We start from the raw sequence: 25,376 nt of genomic DNA on the forward strand, positions 1-25,376 counted from the left end.
GTATAGCGCGAACTCGACAACATGGCATGAGCACAATTTACAATACAGAAGAACACATTATTTGTGGTAGGCACGGGGAGACAAAGCGGGGCATATTATCAAGGGAGTTTATCTCCGCTTTTTTGGCTTTAAAAGCCAAGAAAGCGGAGATAAAATTATCTCCCTATTACCTAGCTGCCGCTAACACCAGTTAGCGACAGCTAGTAGGAGATAGCGACCATCTTGGGCCCCACTTTGCATGTTAGTGATATTTATCACTAATGACATGCAAAGTGGGCGTGCCAAGATGTTAGCGACTAGAAACAGTTGCTAACATCGCTATCTCCTATTACCAACTTTTGGAGATATTCGCGCTAAGCGTGAATATCTCCAAAATCTAACACCTGCTGCCCTGAGCAGTTCTTAGCCATGTTATCCGATGGGAGGTGGATAACATGGCTAAGAACATTAGCTCGGTAATGCATGAATATCGCTCACTTTTCAGCGATATTCATGCATTACAGCCGATTTTTATCGCATTTGCGATAAACCTTGGTAATACCAAGGTTTATCTGCGATAAAAATCGCCGCAGCTCAGCGGTAAATTTTTGTCTCTAACCAAGCAATAGCGATAATTATCGCTAAAGCGATTTGCCTGGAATCACAGAATGTTGAGCTGATGCCGAGATTCGAACGTACCTCCCCAGCTCTAAAGTTCGCAATTCTAGAACTTGTGGCGGGAGGTGTTTCTAAAAGTGTATGTCGGTGCTGGCCATCAATGAGAGAGACCTGTGCATTTTTCAAATGGGTGGTGAAAAAATATGAGTATGTTGCCGGAGATGTGGGCCGCCGTGCACCAATGTACTTACCGGGGAGGGTAAACACCCATTATTCTGCAACTTTCTTTCCGCATACCATCACTCCGCATACTTTCCTTACAAAAGTACCATGACTCTGCAATGCCATTATAACGCATGGCATTAACATTTTATATGCTTTTACCATGCATACATTTACAACGAAATTCGTTGTAAATGCATGAATGGTAAAAGCATTTGTTTTTTTTATTGTTTGGATAAGGCAAGTATGGGTATAGGGGTATATGTTTTGGGGTACTGAGGTATATGTTTTGGGGTGTTTGGGTATTTTAAGGGTTCAGATATAGTTTTGGGTTATGGGGTACAGGGGTAGCTTTAGCGTTTAGGGATAGGTATGGGTTTTGGGGTAAAGGTGTATTTTTAGGGTTCAGGGCTAGGTTTGGGTTTTGGGTTATAGGGGTATTTTTAGGGTTCAGGGGTAGTTTTGGGTTTTGGGGTACAGGGGTATTTTAAGGGTTCAAGGCTAGGTTTGGGTTTTGGGGTACAGGGGTATTTTTAGGGTTCAGGGCTAGGTTTGGGTTTTGGGGTACAGGGGTATTTTAGGGTTCAGTGGCAGGTTTGGGTTTTGGGGTACAGGGGTATTTTAGGGTTCAGGGGTAGGTTTCATTTTTGGGGTACAGGTGTATTTTTAGGATTTAGGTATAGGTTTGGGTTTTGGGGTACAGGGTATATTTATAGGGTTAAGATGGGTTAATGTTTAAGGGTGTTAGGGTATTTTAAGGAGTAAGGGTGGGTTTTGATTATGGGGTGCAGGGGCATTTAAAGAAGCAGGGCGAACACCTGGAGCTGGAATGTACAGAACCTGGGAAGAAAAACAATGAAATATTTGACACAACGCGCACGAAGGGCAGAATGGATAAACAACAGTTAATAGACAGAATGCCTAAATACATCATTTTTTGCACCCCACACCACCTCTGCCTAGACCCTGTGCCTCATAGGAACATTCCAGACCAAACTGCCATGCCATGACTTTCCTGGACCGGACTCAAGCAGCCTAACACCAATTTCTGGTTATCAACCGTCTTCATCCAGGATAGCTTGACTCCAGTGGTGTGGAGAGCATGGGACTCACGTCTGAGCAAACCCATTCCACTCGGGGTGACAAATGCAAAAACAACAGTTGATGGACAGAATGCAGAACAATGTCATACATGCACCCCAGTACAGAGATCTGGCCCTAAATCCATCGTTGTTTTGCACTCCACACCACCCCAGTTCAGACATGGCCATATGCAAATCAGCCTTGACCCTGTGCCTCATGGGAACAGTCCAGCCCGGAGGGCGGAACGTTCCACACGCCCCCAGCATTTGTCACACCCCCCAGCACAAGCCGCCAGCACAACGCAGACACGCCCACAAGGGACTACTTTGCTGGCACGGTTCTTTCACTTTTTAAATCTATATGGTGGGCGTCTGCATAGCCTATGTACTTCTGCTGCAACTGCCCTTTCCAATACTGTATTGGGTGTTGTGATTGGTGCTGTGGTTCCTGAGATTACCCGCCTCAAAGGTTTTTGGCTCTCTCTTTATTATATTAGTATGGATAATATGCAAAAATTGAAAATCTTTAATGGGAAGTTCGGTGCTGCGACTAACTTTTCAATGTTAGATTTAATTTCGTAAAGTTGAATCCTCAGGCCAGATTCTACATTTCCCAAGTAATTTCTGCACTTATTTTTTAGGTACATAAGAACTGCAATAGCTTTTTCACATAAATAAATACACGTACATGCCAACATTTAAGAAGTGGAAAGTGGAAGATTAAATAAAAATATAAGGGGGAATGTATTTTTCAAAATCAGGTCTATACAAACACATGCAATTTGAGGCGGTGAGACAGACCAAGGGGCATATTATCAAGAACAGTGTTAAAATTATCGTGGCTTTACCAGCAGGAAACTGCCTCTAAAGCAGCGATAATGGGCTTGATAATATGCCCTTCTGAATTCCCATAGAAGCCCATGTTCTGGTGAATTTTAACGCCGTTCTTGATAATATAGCCCTCAATTGGGTTGGTTGGTATGTTTGCATATAGTGCTATATTTAGCCGAATGAGGATCCTGCTCCTGCCAGGGCCGGACTGGGAACCCAAAGCAGACCTGGCAAATGTTGTCAGACCAGCACCTGTACTGTACATAGCGAGTGCTGCGAGCGAGCCTGGCCACTACAAATGGGGCTTCAGAGCGCTCTACCCTGAGAAAAGTTGGGAAAAAATGGGGCATTCTACAACACATTTGTAATTATATATTCAATTTTACTAGCTTTCAAAGCATAGTACATAATGACCTTAATGTGCACCAGGATACAAGAATGTTGTGGCTCTTCACTGATTCCCTCACTATCACCCTCCCACAAGTATCTCATTTGCTTTATAGCACCTCTCATATCAGTGTCGGTAGGGTGACCGAGCACTTTACATCACACACAGAGACAATGACTGATGCGTGTTTGTAAATCAGTGTATAAAAAAATGTTACCTAAGCCACAGGGGACTACAAGGTGTAGGATTCACAGGTCATCCATCCTGGTAGGCATTGTTTAAGAGTGCTTTTGTTTTGAGAATTTGTAAGTGGCGGCTGCCATTGGCACATTTACGATCCCAAGAACACAAGCTATGTGAGGAGGGTAATACGGCAGGTTAGCTCTTAGATTGGCTGGTGCAGGGAGGGGCAGGACAGAGATGGGTGCGGGTGTACCCAGGGAAATGCCATCGACATTGCAAAGACTTTAGCTGATACCCTGGGAAATCTATACTGCGCCAGGGGTGACTGGCCACAGGTCAAATGTTACAATTTGTGGAGGATATGTGTATACCAAATATCTCACCCTGGTGGTAGGGCAGTTCTTGACCAAATCATTGAACAGTATGAGGTGGCAGAAACCATCAAACATCTCAAAAGTGGTAGACCTCTTGGTCCAAATGGCCTACCACCTGAAATGCAGATAGAAGATGGGAAGAGACAACACCTGGAAGAAATAGCCTTAAACATTATAGACGCCCCTCAGTACAAGGTGATGTTGGGAATGCCATCGTTCTGGAACTCCAACCTTACCATAGACTGGAAAAACAAAACAGTACGGTTTCTGTCAAAGGAATGTGAGGAACAATGTATGCGAGAACCTGGGTCTCAAGCAGCAGCTCTGACTTACCCTTGTTGGGTAGCTACGGCAGCAGAGAAGGAGGTAGGATTACCAGTAGAGAATTCTTAGTTTTTGGGATGTTTTCAGCAAGACACAGGCAGAACAGCCAAACAAGATTTGTGCCAGATTGATCTGATAGAGGGCACAAACATTCCAGCTTTTAGGGTGTATGCCTTGTCAGATCCTGAAACCCGACACCTCAGAGAATACCTTGATAATTTTTGGTAAATTGGTTTCATTAGGCCCTCTTGGTCTCCCGCAACCCCCCTCTTTTCTTTATAGCTAAAGCTAGTGGCGAGATGAGAGTGTGTTGTGAATATAGAATGTTGAAGAAAAATTCTGTTCGTAACAGATACCCCTTGCCACTTATTAAGTTTTGGTGGATCAGGTGCGGGAAGCCACTATTTACACCAGATTAGACTTTAGAGGGGCATATCATTTGGTATGCATCCGAGAGGGGGATGAGTGGAAAATAGCTTTTAAGATACGCTATGGGTTGCTCGAACATACTGTGATGCCTTTCGGGCTGTGCAACGCCCGGGCGGCTTTTCAGTATTTTTTTAATGACGTCCTGAAAGAGTATGTGGACCATTTTGTGGTCATATATATTGATGATATTCTCATTTATTCTGTGTCAGCTGAGGTGCATAAAAAACATGTCATTTTGGTGTTGGAAAGGGAATACCATCTGTTTTGTAAGTTGAGCAAATGCGATTTTTGGGTGTGTGAAGTGGAGTTCCTAAGGGTGATACTGTGTCCAGAAGGGTTGAGCATGGCAGAATGCAAGGTGCTGGAATGGCCCATCCCGAAGTGTACAAGGGACGTCCAATGCTTCCTAGGTTTTGCAAATTATTATCTCAGGTGATCCTGAATTTCTCCCAGGTGGCAGACTCTATCACCAGGCTGCTTCGTAAGGGGTTTCCGTTTGTATGGACAAATGAGGCCTCTACGGCCTTTGCCTACTAGAAAAAAACATTTACTACAGCCCCAGTGCTCAGACATCCTCAAATGGGGGCACCTTTCATAGCCGAAGCAGGTGCTTCAGATGAAGCCATTGGAGCCATACTGTCTCAGAGGGATAATGATACTTGTATCATTACATCCCCTGGCCTATCTCTACCAAGAACTAAGGGGCATATCATCAAGGAGCCGCGATAAAATAATCGCCGCTTTAGTGTCTGTTTTCGGGCAAAAAGCAGCGATAATTTTATCGCATTATCAGTAAGGTCACAATAGTGTGTGAATCCTTGCCTTAGAGCCCTTTCCCTCAACGCCCAACTTTGCATCTCTAATATACCTGTTTATTCAATGGGAGGTTGATTGTCAGGTTAAGCCCCCATTGACGGTAATGCATGAATATCGCTGGATTTCCAGCCATATTCATGCATTTCGCGGCTATAGCTGGATATTTTAGCAAAAAAGTTGCTAATAGCATGTTTTCTCCGCTAACATATCCAGCGATAGGCAGCGATAAAAAATAACGCGCTAAGCGTGTTTTGCGATAAATATCGCAATTCCTTGCTAATATGCCCCTATGTTTTCCGCCTCCTTGTCACTGGAAAAGTGTGTGAGCTCTTGTCCATCTATAAGACTCTGGCACACATTACCCACAGCTGGGATCTTATCTTAAAAGTTACATTAAAGCAGAAACAATAATGGCATTCCAGAAGCTTAGAAAATCCAGCAGTATAGAGGCTTTATTGTCAAAAGATTCAAATAAAATTAATATACCTAAATGGGCATAACTTTTTAGGTTGAGCCTAGGCATTGTGTATGCACTTTCTGGAAGACCTGATGTAGTCAAAAAGGAGCTCCAGTCTGCTGCCTTCCCACTGGTTAAATGCAGTGTCTCTTTACTTGGCTGCTTCCTAAGTGGTTCACACAGGGAAACCTCACTTTTGATTTTTCAAAGAGAAGCACCAGCCAACTGTAGTTAACTTCCGCGAGCATGTTTTAACTCTTATTTAGGAGTATTCTTTTTGCTGTTTCCGTCGTGCCATGACTGCAGCTGCAACCCCTTCGCTTTCCACCAATCACGTTCAGTGAAATGGGATTTGTTTCAGAAACCTATCGCAAACTAAAGTAGTGCAAGACAATAAAGCTATACCGGCACTTACAATTACCCTTGCAATTTGTTCAACTGCAGCCGCTTTGCTTTCTGCCCATCACGGTCAGTAAAATCGAATTTTATTTTTAGAAACCTATAGCAAAGTAAAGTAGCGCACAACAATGAATCTATACCAACACTTACCAGTTGCCTTTGAAAGCCACAAGAAGTTACTGCCAAGGAGGATGAAAGCAAAAAGTGCTGCGCCACAGGCTTGTGATTCTTTTTTTCCTACTAAGCAGACACAAAACCACACCTACTAACTAAATTCAACTTTTCTCGATTCAGTGATTGGCTGTAGTTTGCGAGAGGTTAATAAGGAAATGACGCACCTGTCCCACCCACGCAGAATGGGAAGAAAAACAATGAAATATTTGACACAACGCGCACGAAGGGCAGAATGGATAAACAACAGTTAATAGACAGAATGCCTAAATCCATCATTTTTTTGCACCCCACACCACCTCTGCCTAGACCCTGTGCCTCATTGGAACATTCCAGACCAAACTGCCATGCCATGACTTTCCTGGACCGGACTCAAGCAGCCTAACACCAATTTCTGGTTATCAACCGTCTTCATCCAGGATAGCTTGACTCTAGTGGTGTGGAGAGCATGGGACTCACGTCTGAGCAAACCCATTCCACTCGGGGTGACAAATGCAAAAACAACAGTTGATGGACAGAATGCAGAACAATGTCATACATTCACCCCAGTACACAGTTCTTTAATTAATTGAAGACTTTCTTTCAGTAAATCTAAGAACATCTCCACTCTTACTTAACTAAAAAAGACTTGCCAATTGTTTTCAGTGGCTGCATACAAAAAATAAATATTCTAACAAATGTTTTTCAATACTTTAAAAAAATATATGAATGTTTTTAACTACAAATTATTATTATTACATTGTTGTAAGGATGTTCTAATAACACTGTTTTTCTAATAATTATTAAATGATATTATGCTTCCTGAAAAAATATTCATTTAGCTGTTAATAATCTTTCCTAAACAATTTGCAATTGTTTTTGTATTATAATACTTTACAATGTTTTACCTCCCAAAGCAATAGCCATTACAGAGATATGGTTGCATTGTAGTAGCCCTGCAATGTTGTGGGGACACACACTAAGGGCTACCAACCGTGAGTTACTGGGCACATGAGTATACTCACACCCCAAGGAGATTCGTCCATAGACTCCGATGACCTTATTTGCAAGAAATTATGCATCTCTGCGGTAACACATCAATGCTTCAAAATTACTTGCACCAACACTTATACGACACCATGGATGCGCTGTATTTACAAAACAGGGCTCCATGGCACAAGGACCCACAGATGCATCAGAAATAGTGACGAATATATGGGAAGGATGCTGCAAGGTTTCATGCGCAAAGGTGTTGCATTGCTTTAGCTGGACATAAGACTGATGCAACTACAGCATTGCGTAAAAAAAACAGAGGTAATGCGGCCGTACTGAAGGACGCAAGTAGTAGCCTACTGTATGGGGACCATCGAAATAAAGTGTAAAAAGGTGAAAAACTCACCTTGGACTCTATAACATTGGCTCTACATATCTTGCATACAAGTGGGCACAGTGTACTTCTGTGTACCACTAGTTCTAAGTATGTGTGACGTATTGTGTGAGACCGCTAAGCGTGTGAATACATCATTATTGTTGTGTAATGTGGCATTTACTATGTTACCCACCTAATGTGTGCACTTACCTGTTGAGGGGATGTGATTTCCTTGCATTTTACATTGTTGGAAGTGACTTTAGCTTGTCAGATACGTATGCCAAAGTCAAGGTGTCACTCCTGCACCTGGGTTTTAGAGGCATAGGAATTTTGCACATTGTAAGAGCAGCGGTCTGCTTCCCTATGATACATGACTTTTCCAAGAAGTCATAAATACCACTGTGTCAGTTTTATGGGGGTTTTTACATGTGAACACCTACCTTGTGTATATTAATTCTAACGCAACACAGCCGATTCCTTTGAAGGTAAAAACCGATACAGACTGACAAAAAGTGACACATCAGCCAAGATGCAACATCTTGTAAATATGGAGTAAAGAAAGTGGCGCCAGTGTGACAGAAAAAAATGACGCAACGGCGTTGCATGCTCCTTTGCAAATCAGCCCCTGAGTCACATGTGTTGCATTTCTGCATGCCTTTTTTGCTCAGTTTGGGATCATTGGCACAGTTGAAGACCTTGGTGGACCTCAGGAGGACTTCAATAGAAAATATTCCCACATCTGCTTTGAGCATAGTTTTTAAATATGGACCTGCATAGAGGGGATAAACCCAACTTTCTTCTTACGTGCTATGCTCAAAGGCTGCAGTATTCAGGAGTGGGCTTGACCTTCGACCTAGGGAAATCTTCCAAACCCAGACATTTCTGAAAACTAAACACTCAGGTGAGTGCATGGTGGTGATCCTTGTGTGAATCCCACTAGTTTCCTTACCCAGAATGCCAGGGAGGAAGCAAGGTTCCCATGGTCCCTGGTTTGATCTAGTCATGCCATGTGAACTAGGCTCGGCCACACAAGTGAGACACTGTTTTTATCGTCGGAATTGTAGAAATGCTGGGTGGTAGGAAGTTTGTGCATATTTGCAGACTTCTGAAGTTTCCCTTTTGTTTCAGGGCCTCCTGACCCAGCCACACACACAGGAACCATTTTTTGGGGAGAGGTGATGGACCATAGTATAGTGTAACATTTATTATTATGAATTACATTTTTCCACATTTTTGGCTTTCAAATGGAAGCCAGTGTGCAAGAAAAATCATGTTTTGCAAAATACCTTATGAATCACAATAATATGTTCAAAAATCACAGTTCAAAAACTGGCTTGTTCCCATTTTTAAAATACATGGACTTCCTTCATTTCCTTCATTTTTTAGGTCTGGGCCTGATCCAGCACATGCGCTGTTCTGGCTGAGATATTTAGTAGCTGCTTTCAAAAAAGTGCAACCTTACCATCAGCTTGCTAGAACGCGCAAATACACATAATAGCAAGCTGGTGGCCGGCACTGTAGCACTTGCGGTGATGTGCGTGCACACACTTGCAGTCCTTTTTGTTAGGTTTCGCCTGCCGAAAGCTGCGCAAGCGAAAACTTTTGTTTTGCAGTATGGACAAAAGTCCCGCCTCTGTTTCCCATTGGCTAGCTCCATAAATGGAGGCTAGCCATTGGAAAACAGAGGCGTCCGTCATTCTGCGAGGCGACTCGTGGGCGTTTCTGAGAATTTTTCTCATCCGGACCCTTTTAGGACGTCAGTGCGGCGGTGGGCGGGGTTTATTTTTTGGGTCGTCAACGTTTGTTTGGGTCATTTTGCGGCCGACCGCCGCCGGAGGAAGTCCAGGTGAGTGCCTTTCTTGCCGTTTGCCGTTCCCGCCCCCCCTCCTGCTGTCCGTGCCTTTCCCGCCCCCTCCTGCTGTCCGTGCCTTTCCCGCCCCCCCCTCCCGCTGTCCGTGCCTTTCCTTGTTTAACCTTTGTTGTTTTGCTAGCACTCTAATGAAAGACAACTCTGGCCTCTAGTGAGCCCTCGCCTCTCCCCACTCTCAATAATGGTAGTAAATGCGCCGAATTTGTGCTGCTTTTGAACAGTAAACTAAGGTCAACAAGTATGTTTGTGCCACAGTTGATCGGAATAAGGCAATGTTCCTTCTGCCAGCTGGTTGCGCACCGACATACAAACAAGGCGCAAACTGTTTGTAGATATACCCGAACTATGGAGAGGGGATGTGTCAAAGCTGAAACCAAACTGAACACCAACCGATTTAAGTCAGCATGGAGACCAAAATAGGACTATCAAACTGGTGTGACTGCTCCAATGCCCCCGTCCATTTGGAACCAAGGCAACCTTAACAAAGGGGTTTACTTTCCTACCTTTGAAATATATGGTTGAGAGTTACTTCTTCTAGAATCACTTTTTTCTTCGCTCTTTTCAGAGACCTTTGCGAAGCATTTTTTTTAACTAACCGATACAAAATTAAAATATCCACATTTAGATATTGAAATTAAAATAAACATACTCTTGGTTTTCTATAGTCCTATTCGGACTTTTGTGTCTATAGAAAAAGATTGTTGACAAAGTTCCCTTAAAACATGGCCACTCTTTCAATGAAACGGGATACGTTCAAGTTGTCCCTCTTCAGTTTCTATCTCAGACACAGTTTCCCACATGAAACAAGACAGGGATATGTGCTAGGTTGACTGACCTTTGGTTCAAGTGTTACCAGTCGTACATAGCTTCTAATAATCGGAACCAATCCGAGCTGTGCATGAGGAAGTTGACTAATATTTGATTGGCGGAGACCGCAATTGGCCGCTGTGATTAGTTACGAAGCCTGAGGCACATGAGAGGCTCTGCTGGCAGGGCACTGTTGTTGGGGAAGCTGTGTGCTCTCCGAACGGTCACTGGGAGGTGAGTGATGGCAAAATAACTGGCGAACGTCGTAGATGGCGTGGTTAGCTCCTCCCGTGAGTAAAAGGCGAGGCTCGGCGGCCTTGGTTTGTGTAATTCAAACTCCTGGTGCCTGAGCCTCTCACTTCCACTGTTTCAGAAAAGGGGGTGGTGATGAACAGAGTGTCTGAATTGAGCAGACCACTCTTACCCAGTCCAAAGATCAGGGCTTGATCCATCACCGTTATTCATCTCACTGCCCCATCCCAGCTCAGAACCTGGCTATGTGCAAATCAGTCTGTCCCTGGCCCAGTGCATCATGGGAACAGGGCAGATTAAACTACCAAGCCAATTCTTCACCAGAAAGGAGACAAGCTACCGGGGACCGGTTTCTGGCATTTCAGCCGTCTTCGGCCCGGCTTGCTTGAATCCTGATGGAGCAGTGAGAAAGGGACTCATGTCTGAGTATACCCTGCCACACCTATAGTGGCCAAAAACGTTTCAGAAAAGGGGGTGGTGATGAACAGAGTGTCTGAATTGAGCAGACCACTATTACCCAGTCCAAAGATCAGTGCTTGATCCATCACCGTTATTTATCTCACTGCCCCATCCCAGCTCAGAACCTGGCTATGTGCAAATCAGTCTGTCCCTGGCCCAGTGCATCATGGGAACAGGGCAGACTAAACTACCAAGCCAATTCTTCACCAGAAAGGAGACAAGCTACCGGGGACCGGTTTCTGGCATTTCAGCCGTCTTCGGCCCGGCTTGCTTGAATCCTGATGGAGCAGTGAGAAAGGGACTCATGTCTGAGTATACCCTGCCACACCTATAGTGGCCAAAAACGTTTCAGAAAAGGGGGTGGTGATGAACAGAGTGTCTGAATTGAGCAGACCACTCTTACCCAGTCCAAAGATCAGGGCTTGATCCATGACAGTTATTTATCTCACTGCCCCATCCCAGCTCAGAACCTGGCTATGTGCAAATCAGTCTGTCCCTGGCCCAGTGCATCATGGGAACAGGGCAGACTAAACTACCAAGCCAATTCTTCACCAGAAAGGAGACAAGCAACCGGGGACCGGTTTCTGGCATTTCATCCGTCTTCGGCCCGGCTTGCTTGAATCCTGATGGAGCAGTGAGAAAGGGACTCATGTCTGAGTATACCCTGCCACACCTATAGTGGCCAAAAACGTTTCAGAAAAGGGGGTGGTGATGAACAGAGTGTCTGAATTGAGCAGACCACGCTTACCCAGTCCAAAGATCAGGGCTTGATCCATCACCGTTATTTATCTCACTGCCCCATCCCAGCTCAGAACCTGGCTATGTGCAAATCAGTCTGTCCCTGGCCCAGTGCATCATGGGAACAGGGCAGACTAAACTACCAAGCCAATTCTTCACCAGAAAGGAGACAAGCTACCGGGGACCAGTTTCTGGCATTTCAGCCGTCTTCGGCCCGGCTTGCTTGAATCCTGATGGAGCAGTGAGAAAGGGACTCATGTCTGAGTATACCCTGCCACACCTATAGTGGCCAAAAACGTTTCAGAAAAGGGGGTGGTGATGAACAGAGTGTCTGAATTGAGCAGACCACTCTTACCCAGTCCAAAGATCAGGGCTTGATCCATCACCATTATTTATCTCACTGCCCCATCCCAGCTCAGAACCTGGCTATGTGCAAATCAGTCTGTCCCTGGCCCAGTGCATCATGGGAACAGGGCAGACTAAACTACCAAGCCAATTCTTCACCAGAAAGGAGACAAGCTACCGGGGACCGGTTTCTGGCATTTCAGCCGTCTTCGGCCCGGCTTGCTTGAATCCTGATGGAGCAGTGAGAAAGGGACTCATGTCTGAGTATACCCTGCCACACCTATAGTGGCCAAAAACGTTTCAGAAAAGGGGGTGGTGATGAACAGAGTGTCTGAATTGAGCAGACTACTCTTACCCAGACCAAAGATCAGGGCTTGATCCATCACCGTTATTTATCTCACTGCCCCATCCCAGCTCAGAACCTGGCTATGTGCAAATCAGTCTGTCCCTGGCCCAGTGCATCATGGGAACAGGGCAGACTAAACTACCAAGCCAATTCTTCACCAGAAAGGAGACAAGCTACTGGGGACCGGTTTCTGGCATTTCAGCCGTCTTCGGCCCAGCTTGCTTGAATCCTGATGGAGCAGTGAGAAAGGGACTCATGTCTGAGTATACCCTGCCACACCTATAGTGGCCAAAAACGTTTCAGAAAAGGGGGTGGTGATGAACAGAGTGTCTGAATTGAGCAGACCACTCTTACCCAGTCCAAAGATCAGGGCTTGATCCATCACCGTTATTTATCTCACTGCCCCATCCCAGCTCAGAACCTGGCTATGTGCAAATCAGTCTGTCCCTGGCCCAGTGCATCATGGGAACAGGGCAGACTAAACTACCAAGCCAATTCTTCACCAGAAAGGAGACAAGCTACCGGGGAAGCTACCCTAAGCGTGGAAGGGTATTCTCAGATGTGAGACCCTTGCTCATCAGGATTCAAGCAAATCGGGCCGAAGACGGCTGTAATGCCAGAAACCGGTCCCCAGGAGCTTGTTTCCTTCCCAGTGTAAGAATTGGCTTTTGTAGTTTGGTTTGCCCTGTTCCCATCATGCACTGGGACAGGAACAGACTAATTTGCATACAGCCAGGTTCTGAAACTGGGATGGTGCAGTGAGCTAAAAAACGGTGTTGGATCTAGCCCTGATCTCTTGACTGGGTGAGAGCTTTCTGCTTAATTCAGAGACTCTGTCCCTCGCCACCCCTTGTTGTAAATATTCTCTCACTTCCACTGGGCAGTCACTGCTCTGTGATGCTTCTTCCCGCGTAGGTTAATTTCGAAGGTTTCAAGCGCTGCGTTTCCACACTGTTAATTATGGATTAAATTATTCCGAAGCTGAGCTGCATGCTCAAATTGAACGTTTAATAATAGTGGAGCATATTATCAAGGGGGTTTATCTCCGCTTTTTTGGCTTTAAAAGCCAAGAAAACGGAGATAAAATTATCTCCCTATTACCTAGCTGCCGCTAACACCAGTTAGCGACAGCTAGTAGGAGATAGGGACTATCTTGGGCCCCACTTTGCATGTCAGTGATATTTATCACTAATGAGATGCAAAGTGGGCGTGCCAAGATGTTAGAGACTGAAAACAGTCGCTAACATCGCTATCTCCTATTACCAACTTTTGGAGATATTCGCGCTAAGCGGGAATATCTCCAAAAGCTAACACCTGCCCTGAACAGTTCTTAGCCATGTTATCCAATGGGAGGTGGATAACATGGCTAAGAGCATTAGCTCGCTAATGCATGAATATCGCTGAATTTTCAGCGATATTCATGCTTTGCGGCGATTTTTACCGCATTTGCGTTAAACCTTGGTAATACCAAGGTTTATTTGCGGTAAAAATGGCCGCAGCGCTGCGGTAAATGTTTGTCTCTAACCAAGCAATAGCGATAACTATCGCTATTGCTTGGTAATATGCCCCAGTGTTTTTGATTGATGGATATTGTAAATTTTAACAGCTGTGGCTCTGGGTGTGTGGGTGTGTGTGGCTCTGGGTGTGTGGGTGTGTGTGTGGCTCTGGGTGTGTGGGTGTGTGTGTGGCTCTGGGTGTGTGGGTGTGTGTGTGGCTCTGGGTGTGTGGGTGTGTGCGTAGCTCTGGGTGTGTGGGTGTGTGTGTGTGGCTCTGGGTGTGAGTGTGTGTGGCTCTTAGTGTGTGGGTGTGTGCGTGGCTCTGAGTGTGTGTGTGTGTATGTGTCTCTTGGTGTGTGGGTGGCTCTGGGTGTGTGGGTGTGTGTGTGGCTCTGGGTGTGTGGGTGTGTGTGTGGCTCTGGGTTTGTGGGTGTGTGTGTGGCTCTGGGTGTGTGTGTGTGTGGCTCTGGGTGTGTGTGTGTGGCTCTGGGTATGTGTGTGTGGCTCTGGGTGTGTGTGTGTGGCTCTGGGTGTGTGTGTGTGGTAGTAATTGCTGTCTGCTGAGCTTGTCCGTAGGGTACAATAGGTCTCACATTTGCGAGAGATTAAGCTAATGGCAATGTAAATGACAATGCCATTTATTTATCTGTTTTCAAAACCAACACATAAATACAAAATTTGTCATTTACAATGCCAATAGCTCTAACTTTTCCAAAGGCGAAACCATTGCATTGTAAATGCTTGTATTTTTGCGATCGCACTAGGCGTGCGCTTGTTTTGACTTGCTCTCTCTGCCTGTTGCATTTTTTTCTTCTTCTGAATGCCTCTCACTTTCTTTCTCTGACTGCCTTTCTCTCTTTTTCTTACATTGACTTTCTGTCTGCCTGTATTTTCTACTTGGCCTCGCTCCTCTCTCTTTCTCTCTCTCTCTCTTTATGCTTCTATCTCACTCCACTGCCTGTCTCTGCCTCTCTCACTAACCACTGCCTGGCTTGCCTCTCTCTCTGACTGCCTCTCTTTGACTGCCTGTCTCAGCTTCTCTATCTCTTTGACTGTCTCTCTGTCTCTCCTTTACCCCTCTCGTGCGCTCTTTCTCCTCTGAGTCTGCTGCCGGTCTCTCTCTCTCTCTCTCTTTGACAGTATGCCCCCCCGCCTGCGCGCTCTCTCCCCTCTACAGCCCGCCTCTGCCTCGCGCTCAATTCCGCAGTCTCTCCCTTTATCTTTCATTTATGGCCAAGGCGCCGCCAGCCAGAACCAAAAAAAACACAAAAATATTTTTGAACATGGCATGGGATTCTGCGAGTTAGCTTTCCATGAAAGAAAGCCACAGGGAGGGGGGTTCACACCTCACAGATGAGTTTATGGCACCCCAAAACATTTGTCCCCAGCTCTCACACCAGAAAACCATGTGGAAGGCTGTAAACGGTCTTCAAAGACCATCTTCACACCTCAGGACATGCTTGGGGGCCATTACGGGGTGGGAGTGGTAGGGTCAGTCGCCAGTGCCTCCATACCAGCTGTCCTACCAGATTCTGGAAGGGACTCACCAACCGTACCTGTGTTCATAAAGTGCGTGAGTGTGTGCGCGCGCGCCCGCGCTTGGCGGCGTCTGAAGAGTGGAAGTGCAATCTGTATGTATACGTCGATGGTGTTGAGCGCCTTCTTCAGAAAAATGTATAACCTACAGGCAACAGGTCCTTTTTCCTGAAGCTTGGAATCTTTCTTTTAACTCTGAAGATAATATAAAAAGTGACGTAGTGTGGAGAAATAACACCGGCCATTGCTCAAGACCCGCAGCATTTTTTATGTAACAGTCCTCGCTCAAGAGCCCCCCCTCACTTCTTATCCAGGTCACAATATTAAAACCACATGCAGTGATCCGAGTTTCTCAAATGAAAACATAATTCAGACCACCCACCAAACCCCCTCAGGCGTTTTTCTTTCCCTCGTTAAACAATCATTTGCAATGCAATAGGTCTCGCTGTTACACAAGTTTAAGCTATTGACATTGTAAATGACAATGCCTTTTATTTATGTTTTTAAACAAAAAACAAAAATAAAAGGCAATGTTATTTGCAATGTCAATATCAATAGCTCAAACTCATGTAAATGCAAAACCTATTGCATTGCAAATGCTTGCCATTAAGTAGATTGTACTATATACATTTCTGCGTGGTTGGAATGCAATTAAAAATCGACCACCAGAGCAAAAAATGAATTGCTATTTTTTCCTACTTATTTTCAATAATGTTTTGTTGAACAATTAGTACCTTTGGAAAACAATGAGCAATCCACACAAATTAACCCTTGTTGAATTCAGAAATTCCTTTAGTTTTCAGAAATGTATAGCTTTCCAGGTTCACCAATGTTGTTGACACCTGTTTCTACCATAAACTGCAAGTAGGTTGAATCCATAAAAAATAGGACTACAAGATAGGGAAATAGAAAGCATGTGGTTAAGAACGTTGGTTTTCTTCTACAACGCTACCTGTTCCAGAAAGCTGGGAAGAACGTGATCTTAGCCCAGCAAATCTTTGCTTGCTTGTTTCCCAAGACCCTCTCTCCCCACCCGCAACCACCACACCCAAGGATACTGGACCACAACAGACCTTACTTAGCTGGACTCCCCTCACAGCGGACGACACCCTCAAGATCATGAAGAGCATCCACTGCGGGGCACTCTCCGACCTCTGCTTGCACCGCATCTTCAAAAGAATGCCTGAACTCTGCCGCACCATCAACTGTTCCATCAACTTTGCCCCCTTCCTGGAAGACGGGGAACATGCAGAGATCAACCCCTTGCTGCAATAACCCTCTGCCGACCCAACGGACCTCAAGAACTTAAGACCCATCTCTCCCCTCCCCTTCCCACCAAGGGCATCGAGAAGGCCATAAATGCTCAACTTGCTGAGCTCATCGAAGTGAAACACATCCTGGACCTCTCCCAATCTAGCTTCCGAAGCAACCACATCACCTAGACCACCCTCCTTGCTGCCACAGACGATGTCAGTACCCTCCTCGAACTAGGCGAAACTGCAACCCTTATCCTTCTGCACCTCTTGGCCGCATTCAATACTGTCTCCCACTGTACACTATGCACAAGACACCACAACGCCAGCATCCACGACAAAGCCCTGGCATAGATCCACTCCTTCCTCATCAGCCAAGCACTGAGAGTCAGACTACCACAGTTCCACTCTGGACCCACAGGGATCTGCTGCGCTGTGCTTTAGATATAGAAAACAATGGTCCTACACGTATTAACTACAGTTTAGTTATGAGAACAAATTAATTAAGAAAGCATTGATTTATCGAAAACCACATCAGATATATATATACGTTAAGCATCTGGTTATGAATGCACAATCAATTATCAAAACTGTACATCCTCAAAAGACACAACAGCACCAAATATATCTCCAATAATAACTGTTTATTGTATCTCAATTACTTTTATAACAGATCACCATATTAAATGTTTTAACAGAGCAGTTGCTCCAAAAGGAGGTTGAAAGAGAAAGTGTGCTAGTGAATGGAACAGATATGAAAGAAGGGAAATCAAGTCAGGATTGAGTTCACTAAAACTCTTTTCACTTTAGTATCCTAAGCAAACCGGCCTTGATTTCTAATAACACCAGTTCACAATTAGGCCTGTCCCTCACAGATAGTTCCCAAAATGTTGTTTTCCGATTTTCTAGAGGTGCACAGAGATTTTATCATCTGTTGAATGGGCAGGGCTGGCATGGTATCAGGTACAGGTCCACTGGGGGAGTGTCGACGTTTCCACCCTGGCGCATAGAGGGTAATCTACAACTTCAGCGGACGGGTCTTCCTCAGGACAAGGGGAAGGGGGGAAACCTAGGAGTGCAATAATATTAGTCAAATGAAAAAAATAACTGACGTCAAGGAGTCGTGCATACTCACTGACCTATGGTTGGGTAAAGTCAGTATAGAGTCCCACGTGGGATGGCCTCAGGGCTCCTCTATGAGCTCCACACTCTTCAACATCTGCATGACCAGGTCACAGCAATCGCCGGGGACCACAAACTCAACATCGTCTCCTACTCCAACAACATCCCAGCTGATCCTCTGCCTCAGCAAGGAACACATAGTTGCCAAGAACAACTACCACGGTTAAATGAAGGCTATCGCCACCTGCATGAGGAACAGCTGCCTCAAACTCAATTAAGAAAACCTAAGTCCTCATCCAGGGTTCTACCCCCTCTGCCTGGGATGACTCCTGGTGGCTTGCAGCTCTCGCAACCCACCCCACACCCACAGACCACTCACAAAACCTGGACATCATCCTGGTCTCCTCGCTCACCATGAACCGCCATAATAACGCAGTCTAATCATGCTGCTTTAACACGCTACGCCTCCTCTGAAAGATCATCAATTCACACACCAAGTCCAGAACTGCTATCACCCATGCACTCATGATCAGCAGAATCAACTATGGCAATGCACTCTATGCCAGCATCACCCAAATACTTCACAAGAAACTACAGGGCATTCCCAGCGCCTCCACCAGACTAATCCTCAACATTCCCTGCCGCAGCCACATCACCTGCCACCTGAGAGACCTCCACTGGCTCCCGGCAACTAAAGAATCACATTCAAGCTCCTCACACACACCACGCCTCACATTCCACGCACCCAACTGGCCCTGGCCACTGCCCCACGGATCTGCACGACGACAGCTGGAGGAAGATCCTTCTCCTACCTTGCAGGAAAGACCTGGAACACCTTGCCTCCCCACCTCAGGCAATCACCATCACTGAATCAATTCAGGAAAGACCTCAGACCTAGCTCTTCGACTGAACCACAGAGCCTTTGACGGATCAGCAGCCTCCACTGCACCTTGAGGCCCTTACGGCTGAGTAGTCACGCTTTACAAAAGAATTGATTGATTGATTGTTGTTTAGGTCAAATCACAACCATACTCAAAAAATAAGGTGAAGGCCCCAATGACCTCAATTAACTCAGACCTACCATCAACATCCCATTCCTAGCCAAAACAATGGAGAAGTGCATTCTACCACAACTCAACCAACATATAAACAAAATCAAACTCTACAATACATTCCAATCAGGATTCAGAAAAGGCTGTAACCCTGGAACTGCTATTCTCAATATCTCAGATGACATTCACAGATCCTTAGATGAAGGTGAATGCCTCTTAATCCTACTTTGATACAGTAAATCACACAGCCTTACTTAAGACACTCAAAAATCTCACTGGTAGCAATGGCACAGTCCTAAGATGGTTCACATCTTACCTGCAACATCCCTCACAACAAATACAAATCAACAAATGTGTCTCGAAACCAACACTAGTTCCACATGGTGTACCCCAAGGCTCGATTCTCTGCCCATCCCTTTTCAACCTCTTCCTCGAACCCTTACTGTTATCCTGGACCAAGAAGGGGTAACAAACCACCCATATGCTGATGATACCAAACTCTACTACAAAATTAAAACACCCAGTGGCATCCTACATCTGAACGCCACACTAATCAAGATACAAACTTGGCTTAACACCAACCACTTAAAGTTGAACCCCAAATAAACTTAACTACTACATTTCTCCCCTAGAAACAAACCAAGATTGGCTCAAGAATTTGGACGTCCTAAATTGTTCTCTCACACTATCAAACTCCCTAAAGTCCTTGGGCATCACCATGAACAAAAACATGGCAATGAAGTACCACATCAACAACTCAGCCAAAACATCTCAAGAAAATCAATCCGTTCAATCCCCCTGATGACTTTAAGACGGGGGTGCACTTTCTAGTCGTCTGAAAACTGTCAATGCCTTCTTCACAGTCAGGAACACTGAAAAATCACCTTCTCCCCCAAGAACAATTCTCAGCCCAGCAGTTTTTGAATGGTCTGAGCGCATCTCACCGACCTTTAAGAACCTCAATTGACTTCCCATCAAAGGAAGATGTATCTGCTAGCCGGCTTGCATTACCCACAAAGTCCTTCATACACATAACCCCAACAATCTAGATACCAAACTTTCGAAAGCAAGAAGACACAGGACTCTGAGAAGCTCAAACTCACTTATTCTCACACCTCCCAAACTGAAAAAGAAATCCTCCCAGACACTCTCTCTGGAAATCCACTGAGGATCTGGAACTCACTCACTATAGATCTTCACTGCAAACCTTCTTTTTCCTGTGTCAAACATTCCATTAAATACCTCCTTCTCAACAAATCCTTCAACACACACTCAGACTGAGCTATGTGCTCACACCCAATCTTACTTGTCCCGTTGTGACGGTGGATGTATTGTTTCAGCTGTCTACTATGTCATGTACTTCATTAACTTATGCTGTTCTGATGTCAGCATAGTGTAACTACCTTGACTGCCTAACGATTTTCTTTGTCTGTATATATGTATGGACTTCAATCAAACGATCTTGCATTATATGTAAAGCGCTCTGATACCTTTGCTTCTAGCTAGCGCAATATAAAACTTATAAATACATTTTGTAGATTCCATTATTATGAATAAAAACATTTGCTTTCTTGCACAGCACTTTCTTCTAATTTTACTAACAGCAAAAACACTGCTATATTTTGGATATTTTTTCAGTTCTTTCTAGCGGAATCCACAAACTTTCGAATCCCCGAGATATGGGAATAAATCACACACCTTTGGCATGTATACCAATTGTAGAAAAAAAACAGTAATGAAGGCCTAATTGCAAAGTGCCCCAAACATCAAAAAAGGGTTTAACACTAAGGGTGGAAAAAGCTCAGCAGCTAAGGGATTAAGGGGCATATTTACAATGAAGTGGCGGAACGTGGCGTTAGCCTCCTTGGTATAAGGCCACGCTCCGCCACTTCAGAATCACAGGGCTGCACCATATTTACAATAATACGATGCAGTCCAGCATTTCTCCCTGTACTGGCACTAAATTTAGCAGCCTGGCGCCAATGCAGGTACCCTGCACAATAGTGCAAATGTGTCTGCTTTGCGGGGAAGGTTGTTTATTTGAAGGAAGGTGACCCTTCCTGCACCTAAATAATCTTTAAATGGTGTTTTGTCGAGTTACAAACTGTAATTTTTTTAAAAGATTGTTTATGTGCAGGAATGGTCAGCTTCCTGCGCATAAACAATCAAAGGCCTTTCTCGGTGGTCGCCGCAACCCTCTGGAACTCTCTCCCAATCCAACTCCGGTCTGAACCTAGTCATATGAAATTCCGAAAGCTTCTCAAAACCCACCTCTTCCCGCAATAACCTCTTTCCCTTCCCCCTCAGCCTCTATCCTCAGTTGTCTGTCTGCAATCTCAGCGCTGGGACGCTTCCGGGCAGCCATGCTCTATATAAGTCCCAAAATCCATTCATTCATTCATTCATTCATTCATTCATTCATTCATTCATTCATTCATTCATTCATTCATTCATTCATTCAAAATTCATTCATTGTTGTTGCTATGTGTGCTGCACAACGCAGCACACATGGAAACAGCAAACATATGGGGAAATAAAGCATTTCTCCTCATTTTGCCTGTTTAATCCCTTCGATGCTGATGACGAGCTCAGCTCGTCATCAGCCACGGGGGGCGTGTGCGGATGACGAGCTGAGCTCGTCATCTAACGCGGCTTTTAGAAAAAAGCTGCGTAGCGCAAAAATAACCGCCGCAGCGATGCGGTTAAGATCAGGTTTTTACTGATCTTAATGTTGCTGCTGCCTCCTATTTACTCTGCCCTTGTAAATCGCGAGCAGCATCAAAGTCAATGGGTGTTGCGGTGGAGCCCCCACCTCAACACCCATTGCCTCCCCCTTTCCTGCTATGTACAGTGTGAAAAGAGGCCTTACTTACAAGGCAGCGTTAAGCCCTGTGGCTTAACTCCGCCTTGTAAATAAGGCAAAGCTTGAAACTTGAAAAACCTTTATTTCGGTAAAAATTTACCATAAAAGACAATCATATAAAACAGTACATTTAAATGGTTTGTACAATGAGATGTAAAATACATAAAAACAATACTGGAGAGGAATCCTCATATAATAAAAACAGATCCATACTCAGTCTATGATTTGAGGCATTGCCTTCTGATGGACCAAAGGGCGCCCAGGTACTTGGCCATTGTAAAAACAATGTGTTCTGACAAGTCAGTTTTTAGGACTCTGTAAGCGTGCAGACACTTCTTAAATCCCAGGTTTCTGCATAGGGGGAGAATCCAGTGCCTACGGATCCCATGGTAAGCTGGACAGAAAAAAAGGATGTGGAGCTCACTTTCATCCGAGTTTCTACAAGCAGGACATGTACTGCTAGGATCATGGTTCCATTTGGTTGTAAAAGTTTTGATGGGGAGAGAGCCATGTCTCCACTGAAGATATAATTTTCTCAGTACATTGGGATAAATTTTGTCTAGAGTAGGTTCCATGTTGTAGTTCACCTTGTGAGAGAAAAAGGACGCTGTCAGGGACCCAGGATGTTGATGGTTGAGAATCAGGGAAAGTTTAGATTCTCTGTAAGACCTGGCTAGATCCTTTTTAGAGAGGGTGTGGCACACGTTCTGGGGGTCAGACCACATACTTGAGAGGCCTACAGCCACCAGTTCAAGCTTGATATAGTAGAGCCATTTGATTTTTCCGGCGCCAGGAGTGGCTAGGATCTCCCGTAGTCCTTCCCTGTAACTGGCCAATTCAGGGGTTGTCCATAATCTACGCCAGAAGGCCAGTGGGCGTAGAGCCAGGTCCTCATCAAGCGGGCATAAGCCAAGGTCCATCCTCAACGGGACAAGGGGGGTGCTCGGTGGTAGCCCTACAATTTTACGGATAAATCTATTTTCCACCTTCAACAATTTAGATGTATTTTCGTGGCCCCAGAGTTCTGATCCATAGATGACAGCCCCCTTGGCCTGGGATTTATAGATCTGTAGTGGGGGGCCGATCGGCCTAACCGAGGATTTGTTGTTTGCCACGAGCTTCATTATGCCTCCCGACTGCTGGGTCAGTTTCTGCACTAATGAATGAGCTGCAGAGACAGTGTTTTCTTCAACGTAACATTTTAAGTCAGTAGAGAGTTGTGGGGGAACGTGAATCTCATTCTCTACAGAATGCAGTGGTGCTGAGGGACAGACCACATGATCGATTCCAGGAACCGCGCGAGAGGAAGCCGCGATGACCGGGTGAGTGCCTCTTCCCCCATTCCCTGCCTCATCACAAAGTCCTGCACTGACACGCTCTAGGGGCTCGGTGCGCAGGGACACGCGAGCAAGACTCAACGAGGACAAATGCTTCCTCTTCCCTCTACATTGTGCCCAGTTCCGGCAACCAAGGAGGGCCCTTTGTGGAAGGAGGAGCCTATGAGCTCCCTTTCTAACTACTGCCATAAGCTATATTAAGAAAGGGAATCGGATAAAGGATTTTAACGGTTAACATGGGGCTAAATTTGCCAGTTCCCTGATAGGGAAACATCCTTTACAACGCAACTTTTACCACACAGTGCCTTTACGATGCAACTTTTACAACGCAAACCATTACAACGCATTGCGCTGGGGGGCGCTCTAGGATAGGGGATACGTTTAATTTACTATCCAACACCTTCCATAGTCTCCACGGGGACTGGAGTTGGAATAGTAAATTAAACTATTCATTATCCAGCACCCCAAAGCGCTATGCGTTTTAAAGGTTTGCGTTGTAAAAACCGCGTTGTAAAGGCATGCGTGGTAAAAGCATGCGTTGTAATGTCATACATCCCCTGATGACGTGAATATTGTAAATAGACCCCCCATTTTTACTTGGCATCACCTAGGGAAGTGGTAAATTCACAGAATATGGCACCCACCACTGCCTGAAACAAAAATAGGACCACAACACCCCTCACTATGAAAACCCTGCAAAAGTGGAGGGCATCTTTAAAATGCCCATCAGACATTGGTATATCCTATTTCATAAAACTCTACGATTGACCTTGGCACCTTTGGAATAAGTTCCTGAACAAAAAGAATACTCTATTCTCCTCAATCCAACTTTACTACTAACAAAGGCTCAGCACAAATAATTTGGCTTCTACAAATTTCTTCACTACCTTACAATCCTGGTGGCAGGTTATGCCCAGACGTGGGTCCCTTGCTCACTTTGCCACTGGATTCAGGCTAGCCTAATATCCCACCTTGATGCTGCAGTAAATGTTTGGTTGGACCAAAGACTTTTGCCCTACTAACCTGGACGCCTCTTGACCTCCCATTAATCGGATAATTTCATTTTAATACCGGAATATGTGCCCTCTTCTTCTTATACTTCTCTTCGCTGTCATTACCCTGGTGGCACCTTCCTCTTCCCCTCACCCCCCTCTTCCTCCTCATTTTCCTAACATGGCCACCATTCGAATTAAGCATGGAGTTAACTGCTTCAAAATCCTTTATCCCCCTAATCTGTCTGAAGCTTCAGCAAAACGGTTCAAGCATAACACCATTGAACAATTTCCTGATTCACTCTTTGTTGACCTATTCCATAATGGTCGTTATAGAAGACTCACTCACAACATCCCTTCCTGGTCTATCAGCTTCCATAACTCCCTCAACGTCACCTCCTCCTCATCTATCCCACATGGGCAGCAGTTAAAAATATCCCCCTCTACTTGTTTTAATGACTCTCTCACTATTTCACTATATAACAATGGTACTGTCTTGATTCAAGCTAAAGACACTTGTCTCTCTCTCTGACCACCTCTTCCCTTCCCTTCTACCCACCCCTGTGACTGTGATCTCCCTTGATTTTTTATCTAGCTCCGCCCGTTACTCCCTATCTCCTCCCCTGACCTCCCCTTTACTCCAATAGGCCGCTCTCCCAGGAGGCACAAGCCGACCCTCTGCCCCCGTTCCCCTGTAACCTCCTCTCCCATTCTTCCTCCCTCCCAATGTGAACTTCTCCACAACACTTCAGCCATACCTCTGGCTAACACTCTCTTTTTCCACTCTACACCTTCCCGGTATTCCAATGTTACCTCTTTAACCCTAGCCCTGTCCACCAACCCCATATTTAATCCACCTTTTCTACGACAATTTCCCAGTTAACTTTGCATACTTCCCCCTTTTTCCCCCCTTCCCTTTTTCCCTTCCCGCTCTCCCCCTCTCCTTGTACCCTGAAATCCTCACAAACCCCTTTCATCTCTCTTTAGCCTCCCATTCCTCCAGTAATGCTGCACAATCCTTTATCCCCCCTCGGTAATCCCTTCCTTTTCCCTCCCTTGGACCTAGCAGAACCATGGGGCAAATTAGCAAGGAATTGCGATATTTATCGCAAAACGCGCTAAGCGTGTTTTTTTTATCGCTGGATATGTTAGCGGAGAAAACATGCTATTAGTAACTTTTTTCTCCATTAAGCTGAAATATCCAGCTATAGCCTGCAAAATGCGCGAATATCTCTGGATTTCCATAAACGCCAATGGGGGCTTAACCTGACAATCCACCTCCCATTG

The sequence above is a fragment of the Lissotriton vulgaris genome, chromosome 1_2, assembly GCF_964263255.1.
Source record: "Lissotriton vulgaris chromosome 1_2, aLisVul1.2, whole genome shotgun sequence".
NCBI classification, from domain to species: domain Eukaryota; kingdom Metazoa; phylum Chordata; class Amphibia; order Caudata; family Salamandridae; genus Lissotriton; species Lissotriton vulgaris.